Raw genomic sequence first — 11,064 nt, forward strand, 5'->3', positions numbered from 1 at the left:
GACCAAGAAGCACAAGCCTGACTTTAGCCAGGTGGAGTGCTTCTTTTGCAAGAAGCAGGGGCATTAGAAGAGGAACTGTCCTCTATACATTGCCTCCCTGGACCCGAACAGGCCGAAGAAGAAGCATGTAATTATATGATAACACCTTGCAACTTTTCTATTTGTGATACTACTGCTTGGGTATTGGATACTGGAAGTCCTTATCATATCTGTAATTTGATATAGGGTCTGCAGGTTAGTAGGAGATTTGATGAAGGCGAGAGGTTCCTGAACGTTGGAGATGGAAGCAAAGTTTCAGTTCTAGCTTTAGGAATCATGAACCTTGTAATCAACTCTCATAATATAATTTTGAGTGAATATCACTATTATCTAAGTTTTTTATTAAATATTATTTCTGTAGGCCTTTTGGCCATGTACAGTTATAAATTTTTAATAAAAGAAAATTTGCAATATCATTTTGAATGGTGTTACAATATTTGTTGGACAACTAATAATAAAATTTACTTACTATCACAGTCTGTTAATGTGGTTCAAACCTTCGGTAAACATCCTAGAATAGATAATATGTTAGAAGTCATCCTTTGGCACTGTAGGCTAGGTCATATCAATAAAAATAGATAAACAGGTTGGCTCAAGAAGGAATTCTTGAAGTTGGTGATTGTGAATCACTTCCAACTTGTGAGTCCTGTCTTCTTGGGAAGATGACCAAATCACCTTTTACTGGAAAAGGTGAGCGAGCCAGTGAACTCTTGGGTCTGATACATTCTGATGTATGTGGACCCATGAGCTCAAGTGCAAGAGGTAGATATTTCTACTTCATAACCTTCACAGATGACCTATCGAGGTATGGGTATGTCTACCTAATGAAGTATAAGTCAGAGTCATTTGAAATGTTCAAACTATTTCGAAATGAGGTAGAAAAATAAACTGAAAAGTGTATTAAAACTCTTCGATCTGATCGAGGAGGTGAATAGCTTTCCAATGAGTTTCTGACATATCTTGGGGAGAAGGGGATTCTCTCTCAGTGGACTCCTCCTGGAACACCACAGCATAATGGTGTGTCTGAAAGAAGGAATCAGATCTTATTGAATGGTTCGATCCATGATGGGGTTTGCTGGTTTATCGATCTTCCTCTGGGGATATGCGCTCGAATCGACTTGTTACCTTCTAAATAGGATTTTGAGTAAGTCTGTAACCAAAATGCCTTATGAGATATGGATAAGACGTAAGCCAGTACTCTCGCACCTTAGGGTTTGGGGGTGTCTGCTTATGTTAAACATTTAATTATGGCAAGCTTGGACCTAGGTCTGATAAGTGTTATTTCATAGGGTACCCAAAAGAGACCAAAGGGTATTATTTCTACCTAGCTGATGAGCAAAAGGTGTTTGTCAGTCTTAAGGCAATATTTTTTAAAAAAGAGTTCCTTAATGAAGGGACTGTTGCCTCTAAGGTCGAACTTGAGGAAGTTCGGTAGGTGAAAAAATTGACACAAGTTGCTGAACCTAAACTGAATTTGGTTAGATCAGATCCGAAGCCCATTGTTCCTGCACCCTTAAGGCGGTCTGGTAGAGTACCACGTCAATCGGACAGAGACTATGGTTTCTTGGTCTGGGACGGCGATCCTGTTGAACTTGATGAAAACGATAAGGATCTGATCATCTACATGGATGCAATGCAGAGACCTGACTCTGAGAAATGGCTAGAGGCCATGAAATTGAAATGGAGTCCATGAAGGTCAACGATGTGTGGACATTGATTGACCCACCCGAAGGAGTAAAACCCATAGGGTGTAAGTGGGTTTCAAGAGGAAGAGGGCGCAGACGGAAAGGTGGAGATCTATAAAGTCCGTCTGGTTGTCAAGGGATATCGTCAACGTTATGGTATAGACTATGACGAGACATTTTCTCCTATGGCAATGCTCAAATCCATTCGGATTATGCTTGCGATAGCTGCCTATCTAGACTACAAAATCTGGCAGATGGATGTGAAGACAGCTTTCTTAAACGGAGAGCTGGACGAAGAGGTATATATGATACAACCTGAAGGTTTCACATCCACAGATGAGTCTAAGGTACGCAGGCTACAGAGGTCTATTTATGGACTTAAGCAGGCATCCCGGAGTTGGAACATACGTTTTGATAGGACGATCAAAACGTATGGCTTCGTTAAGAATGGAGAAGAGCCCTGCATTTATAAGTGGGCTAATGGTCCAGTAGTGGTATTTCTTGTATTGTATGTAGATGATATTCTCTTAATCGGAAATGATGTCCCTGCATTACAAGGAATAAAGATTTGGCTGTCGTCACAGTTCTCCATGAAGGATCTGGGAGAAGCTTCCTACATCCGAGGGATGAGGATCTATAGGGATAGATCTAAAAAGTTGCTTGGCTTATCCCAGTCCATGTACATTGAAACTATGCTGAAGAGGTTCAGCATGGAGAATTTCAAGAAAGGCTATCTACCGATAGGCCATGGAATTTCTCTCTCGAAGAGGAATTGTCCAACAACACCTCAAGAGAGAGAGCGTATGGGTAGAATTCCATATGCTTCGGCAGTGGGATCTATCATATATGTCATGACATGTACACGACTAGATGTGGCATGCTCACTAGGCGTAGTGAGTAGATACCAATCTGATTTAGGAAAGAATCACTGGAAGGTTGTTCAAACCATCCTGAAGTATTTAAGAAATATTAAGGACCAGTGGCTTGTTTATGGTGAATCGACTTGAGACATATGGGATTTACAGACTCTAATTTTCAGTCTGATCACGATGATAGCAAGAGTGTATCAGGATTTATTTTTACCCTTAATGGTGGGGCTGTCTGCTGGAAGAGTTCCAAGCAGCACACTGTGGCTAATTTAGTTTGCGAGGCAAAGTATGTCGCTGCATCGATGCTGCCAAAGAAGTGGTGTGGCTGAGAAAATTCCTCATCGAGCTCAGAGTAGCACCCTCCCTTGTTGGTCCAGTTCTGCTCTATTGTGACAGCTTTGGAGCCATTGCTCAGACGAAGAAATCGAAGGCACACCGGTGGACGAAACATATTCTGCGCCGCTACCATCTTATACGAGAAATCATGGATAGAGGTGACGTCGACCTTTAAAAGATCAACGGGAAGGAGAACCTGGCCAACCCATTCACTAAAGCCATTGCGGTGAAGGAGTTCGACGACTTCAAGTCGAAGATGGGTATTAGATACTGCACCGATTGGCTTTAGGTCAAGTGGGAGATTGTTGGGAATAGTGTCCCAAAGACAATCATCAACCTGTTGACAGTTGTGCTCTTTCTTGTATTAGTATATGAATTATAAATAAATAAAAGTTATTTTGGTATTTTTCGTCACAAATTGTTTCATCTTCTAATGAACTCCTATGTTGTGGTGAAATCCTTAGGATTATTTAGACTCGACAAAAGAGGATTTGTCATTTAGTCCTTAAACCTGTTCGTGACCAAATGATATGTTGTTACCAAGGACAACAATGCTTATCAAGCATAGGTCATTGTGTGCCATATGGGTTGGTTGTCCTCTTAACCAAGGAGTGTGGAGACACTGGTATGGCATACAGGTGAGATGTAAGGGTACATCTGCATTGAACGTGACCGACTCCGAAGCTTTTTCTACTGTCAAGATTTGCTCCGATGGGATATGGGTATAAATGTCCCTCCGACCTGAGACCGCCATGGTGACTTGCAAGCAACTCACTGCACTTAGGCACTGGACTATCTAAATTTCTAATTCAGTGACGGAAGGCTGCTGGGTGTAGTCAAGTACTTGATTTGTCGGTGCGTGTGTCAAGATGGGATTGACCACTCTAGTTCAGGAGCTGTGTACAGTCGTGTTTCACTTTAGCAAAACCTTAGCCAGGGTAGTCCTAGTGAGGTGTCACAGGACCGTTTAAATTGAGCACGATTCGGATGATCTAATCAGGGTTGACAGTTTAACCCTGAGTCGTCCTATACACTGGGGTTAGAAGGGATGAATTATACAGCAACCATATTCGCGTAGGTTCTGAATGTTGCGATTGTGACTATTCAACCTATCCGGATGCTGGGTACTATTGCTAGATGGTCACTTCGATTAGTACAGGAATTTATTTTTGTGCTACCGGCTTCAGTTCGAACCTGCGGGGTCACACACATTAGAGGTTCCTATCTGATCTGATGGCTGATGAAGAGTCCCATTGGACTGGGACTCTTCGATCAAGAGTCTTAATGCTCGAAGACTCTGAGTTCTACATGTCTGAGACTCTGTGATCGAGAATCAGGATTCTCTAATCATGAGTTCTACACATTTTGGGTACCGAGGTCAAGAGTCCCACTGGTTTGGGACTCTTTGATTAGGGTTTCATATCGATGGACACTGATGCCCGATTGCCCATCAGATTTGGATTCAGTATTTATGAGAGATTTAATTAGTAATTTGATCACTAATTAACTCAATTTAATTGAGTAATTATTTTTGGATCAAGTCCAATTGAATTGGATTCAGTTGGGTTTGACCCGATTAGGTTAAGAGTTGACCTAATCGTCGTGGTGGTTTGGTCCCTGATTTGATCAAGGGTTGGGCTTAGTCAATTCCTGATTTGATTAGGATTTTATTAATCTAATTAAGCCTAATTATATTGGGTTTAATTTAGTCTAATTGTGCCTAACCTATTTTAATAAGGTTGGTTCAATTAGATTTGAAACCACTTTGACTTATCTCCCTGCGCCACCTCACCTCACCTGCGCCTATTTGAATTCATGAGAAATGAGTTCTCATGAATTTTCTCCCACGCAGAAGCCTTCCCACACCCCACCTATGTGCACCATTTTGAGTGGATAAAGATGGTTGGTTGACCATTCAAATTCAAATGATGTTTGAATTTGAATGGGCAACTAATCTCATGCACCACCTTATCCACTTGTGCGCCACTTGCTCTACATGAGAAAAGGTTTCTTGTGTAAACTCTCCACGCACAAAGAAGCCCACGCCCCTCCCTTCTCATGCCTTGAGTGGATATGGATAGGTTGGTTGGCATTTGAATTCAAATTCGATTTGAATTCAAGTGAGCAACCACCTAGCTTTATCCTCTCACGCGGTAAAAATACGGTAAAAATGCAGTCTTGCACCATTTTAAAAGAAAAGAAAAGGTGGGGCATGTGCACATCTGATTCGAGAGAGAAAGGGTGGCATGAGAAGGCCTTGTGCGTGAGAAAAGAAAAGAAAAGAAGAGAGAAAGGATGCAGGGTCTTCTGTGAGTGCCCTAGGGTTTCTACCTAGGTTTGAGAAGTGAGAAGGTGAGCTACGAGTGTCATGAGCCCACCAAACTTTAGGGAGAGCTTCATCAACCTCTCAAAAATCTTTACTGATGATTCAAAAATCCAAAGAGTCGGCAGACACCAATCGAAGGAGTTCGATCAGCATCGACCGTCGAAAGGATTCTGCAACGAACTAGCATTCGTGAGGAGCCGATTAGATCGAGAGCTTCGTGTGGATGATCCACGAAGTCCAGACATACTATGTGGCTGTATTGCAATGATCATACCTTTCTAATGGTGATCAGATTGTAGCGATCGACTACCTACACGAAGGTAATGTGTTCTTAACACATAATAGTAAAATGTTTACTGTAGAATTAGAAATTTTAAATTTAAATGCATGATATATATATCATATTTAGATCCTTGTATAGGATTAGTATATATTAATTAATTAGATTAATTAATAATTTTCACTGTAAAATTATAATTTTGAAAAGTTATAAAATTACCGTTTTACCTCTGCACTGAAATTCTCACCTAGAGCATCTAGGGTCAAAAGGATGAATTATGTGGTAACCATGAGTATAAGTTCTGAAATATTTTTTTACGATAATTCATGGAAAATTTAGTGCAGGGGTAAAATGGTAATTTTAAAACTTTCAAAATCATGATTTTATAATAAAAAATATTAATTAATCTAATTAATTAATATGAATTTATTCTATACTAGGATCTAAATATGATATATAGCATGCATGCATTTAAATTTGAAATTCAAATTCGAACAGTAAATACTTTACTGTAATGTGTTCAGAACACAATACCTTTGTGCGGGTAGAGATCACCACAATCTGATCACCGTCGGGAGAGTCTGATCATTGTGATGCAGCCACACAGTATGTCTGGCCTCTATGGATCATCCACATGAAGCTTCCGATCTAATCAACTCCTTATGAGTGCTAGCTCGTTGTAGAGCCCTTTTGACGGTCGATGCTGATCGAACTCCTTCGATCGATGTCTATCGATTCTTTGGATGCTTTGGATCATCAACAGACGTGCTTGAGAGGATGTTGAAGATCTTCTAGAGATTTTGTGGGCTCATGACACTCGTAGATCACTTTCTCACTTCCCGAACCCCAGGCTAAAACTCTAGGGAACTCACTGGAAACCTTGCACCCACTTTTCTTTCTTTTTTTCTTTTTCTCTTGGAAGGATATGGACTTTCTTCTCACGCACAAGACTTCTCACGCCTCAGAATTTTTTCCAAAAATCTTCTTCTTGCATGCCCCACTCTTCTCCTCCTTTTATAACCACGTCAAACATCTTATCCAAAAGAAAGGATAAAGATGAGTAATTGCACATTTGAATTCAAATCAAATTTTGAATTCAAATGGACACCAACTCATCCCTTATCCACGAAAGGCATGAGGCGTGGCTTAAATTATGCATAGAATGATTTCATGAGAAACCTTTTCTCATGTAATAAATGGGGCGTAAAAAAAGGGATAAGGTGCAAAGATTGATTGCCCATTCAAATTCAAACTTTATTTTGAATTTGAATGGCCAACCAATCATCCTTATCCATTCATATGGCACATTAAAGTGGGACGTGGAGAGGGCTTGGCATAAGAAAAAAATTCATGAGAAGTTCCTTCTCATGAATTCAAATGGGTGCAATGAAAGTGAGGTGGCGCATGGAGATTGGGTCAAGGTGGTTTAATTATTTAAACCAACCTAATTGAACCAAATAAGTTAGGTCCAATTAGACTAATTTAAACCCAACTAAATTAGGCTTAATTAGGCTCAATAAAATCCTAATCAAATCAAGAATTGATTAAGCCCAACCCTTGATCAAATCAGGGACCAAACCATCTCGACGATTAGGTCAACTCTTAACCTAATCGGGTCAAACCCAACTGAATCCAATTCAATTGGACTTGATCCAAAAATAATTAGTCAATCAAATTGAGTTAATTAATAATCAAATCACTAATTAAACCTCTCATAAATACTGAGTCCAAATCTGATGGGCAATCAGGCATCAGAATTCATCGATATGTAACCTTGATCGAAAAGTCCCAACCAGTGGGACTCTTGACCCCGGTACCCATAATTGTGGAACTCACGATCAGAGAATCCTGATTCTCGATCGTGAGTCTCAAACATGTAGGATTCTACATCAGCCATCAGATCAGATAGGAACCTCTAATGTGTGTGACCCCGCAGGTTCGAACCTAAGCCAGTAGCACAGGAACCAATTCCTGTACTAATCGAAGTGACCATCTAACAATGGTACCCGACATCCGGATAGGTCGAAGAGTCACAATTGCAACACTCAGAACCTAAATGAATTTGGTTACTGTATAATTTATCCTTTTGACCCCTGTGTTTAGGATGACTCAGGGTTAAACTGTCAATCCTGATCAGATCATCCGAATCGTGCTCAACTCAAACAGTCCTGTGACTCCTCACAAGGACTACCCTGGCTAAGGTTTTGCTAAATTGAAACACGACTGTACACAGCTCCTAAACTGGATTGGTCAATCCCATCTTGACACACGCACCGACAAGTCAAGTACTTGACTACACCCAGCAGCCTTCCATCACTGAATTAAAAATTCAGGTAGTCCAGCGCCTAAGTGCAGTGAGTTGCTTGCAAGTCACCGTGGCGGTCTCAGGTCGGAGGGATATTTATACCCATATTCCATCGGAGCAAATTTTGACAGCAGAAATAGCTCCGGAGTCGGTCACGTTCAGTGCAGATGTACCCTTACATCTCACCTGTATGCCATACCAGTGTCTCCACACTCATTGGTTAAGAGGACAACCAACCTATATGGCACACAATGACCTATGCTTGATAAACATTGTCATCCTTGGTAACAACGTATCATTTGATCGCGAACAGATTTAAGGACTAAACGACAAATCCTCTTTTGTCGAGTCTTAATAGTCCTAAGGACTTCACCACAACATAGGAGTTCATTATAAGATGAAAATTTTGTGATGAAAAATACAAAATAGTTTTTATTAATTCATAATTCATGTACAAATACAAAAATGAGCACAACCGTCAACAGGCTGATGATTGGCTTTGGGATACTATTCCCAATAATCTCCCACTTGGCCTAAAGCCAATCGGTGCAGTATCTAATACCCATCTTCGACTTGTAGTTGTCGAACTCCTTCACCGCATTGGCTTTAGTGAATGGGTCAGCTAGGTTCTCCTTCCTATCGATCTTCTGAAGATCGACGTCACCTCGATCCATAATTTCTCGAATGAGATGGTAGCGGCGTAGAATATGCTTCATCCACTGGTGTGCCTTTGGTTCCTTCGCCTGAGCAATGGCTCCAGAGCTATCACAGTAGAGCAGAACTGGACCAACAAGGGAGGGTGCTACTCCGAGCTGATGATGAATTTTCTCAGCCAACCGCTTCTTTGGCAGCATCTGATGCGCGATATACTCCACCTCACAAACTGAATCAGCCACTGTGTGCTGCTTGAAACTTTTCCAGTGATAACCCCACCATTAAGGGTAAAAATAAATCCCGACACACTTTTGCTGTCATCGTGATCAGACTGGAAACTAGAGTTTGTAAACCCTATAAGTCTCAAGTTCGATTCACCATAAACAAGCCACTGGTCCTTAGTATTTCTTAAATACTTCAGGATGGTTTTAACAACCTTCCAGTGATTCTCCCCTAGATCAGATTGGTATCTACTCACTACCCCTAGTGAGTATGCCACATCTGGTCGTGTACATGTCATGGCGTACATGATAGATCCCACTGCCTAAGCATATGGAATCCTACCCATACGCTCTCTCTCTTGAGATGTTGTCGGACAATCCCTCTTTGAGAGAGAAATTCCATGGCCTATCGGTAGATAGCCTTTCTTGGAATTCTCATGTTGAACCTCTTCAGCATAGTATCTATGTACGTAGACTGGGATAAACCAAGCAACCTTTTAGATCTATCCCTATAGATCCTCATCCCTAGGATGTAAGAAGCTTCTCCCAGATCTTCATGAAGAACTGTGATGATAGCCAAATCTTTATTCTCTGTAATACTGGGACATCATTCTCGATTAAGAGAATATCATCCACATACAATACAAGAAATACCACTACTTGACCATTAGCCCACTTATAAATGCAGGCTCTTCTCCGTTCTTAACGAAGCCATACGTCTTGATCGTCCTATCAAAATGTATGTTCCAACTCCGGGATGCCTGCTTAAGTCCATAAATGGACCTCTGTAGTCTGCACACCTTAGACTCATCAGTGGATGTGAATCCTTTAGGTTATATCATATACACATCTTCATCCACCTCTCCGTTTAGGAAAGCTGTCTTCACATCCATCTACCAGATTTCATAGTCCAGATGGGCAGCTATCACAAGCATAATCCGAATGGATTTGAGCATTGCCACAGGAGAAAATATCTCGTCATAATCTATACCATAACATTGACGATATCCCTTGGCAACCAGACGGGCTTTATAGGTTTCCACCTTTCCGTCTATGCCTCTCTTCCTCTTGAAGACCCACTTACACCCTATGGGTTTTACTTCTTCAGGTGGGTCAACCAATGTCAACACATCGTTGACCTTCATGGACTCCATTTCGATTTCATGGCCTCCAGCCATTTCTCAGAGTCGGGTCTCTGCATTGCATCCATGTAGGTGATCGGATCCTCATCATTTTCATCAAGTTTGATAGAATCATCATCTTGGACCAAGAAATCATAGTATCTGTCTGGTTGATGTGGTACTCTACCAGATCGCCTTAAGGATGCTTGAACAATGGGCTCCGGATCTGATCTAATCAAATCCGGTTCAGGTTCAGCAACTTGTGTCAGTTTTTCCACCTGCCGAACTTCGTCAAGTTCGACCTTAGAGGCAACTGTCCCTTCACCAAGGAACTTCTTTTTCAAAAAGATTGCCTTAAGGCTGACAAACACTTTTTGCTCATCAGCTAGGTAGAAGTACTACCCTTTGGTCTCTTTTGGGTACCCTATAAAATTACACTTGTTAGACCTAGGTCCAAGCTTATCCATAATTAAACATTTAACATAAGCCGGACATCCCCAAACCTTAAGATGCGAGAGTACTGGCTTACGACCTATCCATATCTCATATGGCATTTTGGTTACAGACTTACTCGAAATTCTATTTAGAAGGTAACAAGCCGATTCGAGCGCATATCCCTAAAGGAAGATCGGCAGACCAGCAAACCCCATCATGGATCGAACCATGTCCAACAAAGTCCGATTCCTCCTTTCAGATACACCATTATGTTGTGGTGTTCCAGGAGGAGTCCACTGAGAGAGAATCCCATTCTTCTCAAGATATGTCAGAAAATCATTGGAAAGGTATTCACCTCCTCGATCAGATCGAAGAGTTTTAATACACTTTCCAGTTTTTTTTCTACCTCATTTCGAATAGTTTGAACATTTCAAATGACTCTAATTTATGCTTCATTAAATAGACATACCCATACCTCGATAGGTCGTTTGTGAAGGTTATGAAGTAGAAATATCCACCTCTTGCACTTGAGCTTATGGATCCACATACATCAGAATGTACCAAACCCAAGAGTTCACTGGCTCGCTCACCTTTTCCAGTAAAAGGTGATTTGGTCATTTTACCAAGAAGACAGGACTCACAGGTTGGAAGTGATTCACAATCACCTACTTCAAAAATTTCTTCTTGAGCCAACCTGTTTATCCTGTTCTTATTGATATGACCTAGCCTACAGTGCCAAAGGTAGACTTCTGACACATTATCTATTCTAGGGCATTTACCGAGGTTTGAACCA

The sequence above is a fragment of the Elaeis guineensis genome, chromosome 4, assembly GCF_000442705.2.
Source record: "Elaeis guineensis isolate ETL-2024a chromosome 4, EG11, whole genome shotgun sequence".
Lineage (NCBI taxonomy): Eukaryota > Viridiplantae > Streptophyta > Magnoliopsida > Arecales > Arecaceae > Elaeis > Elaeis guineensis.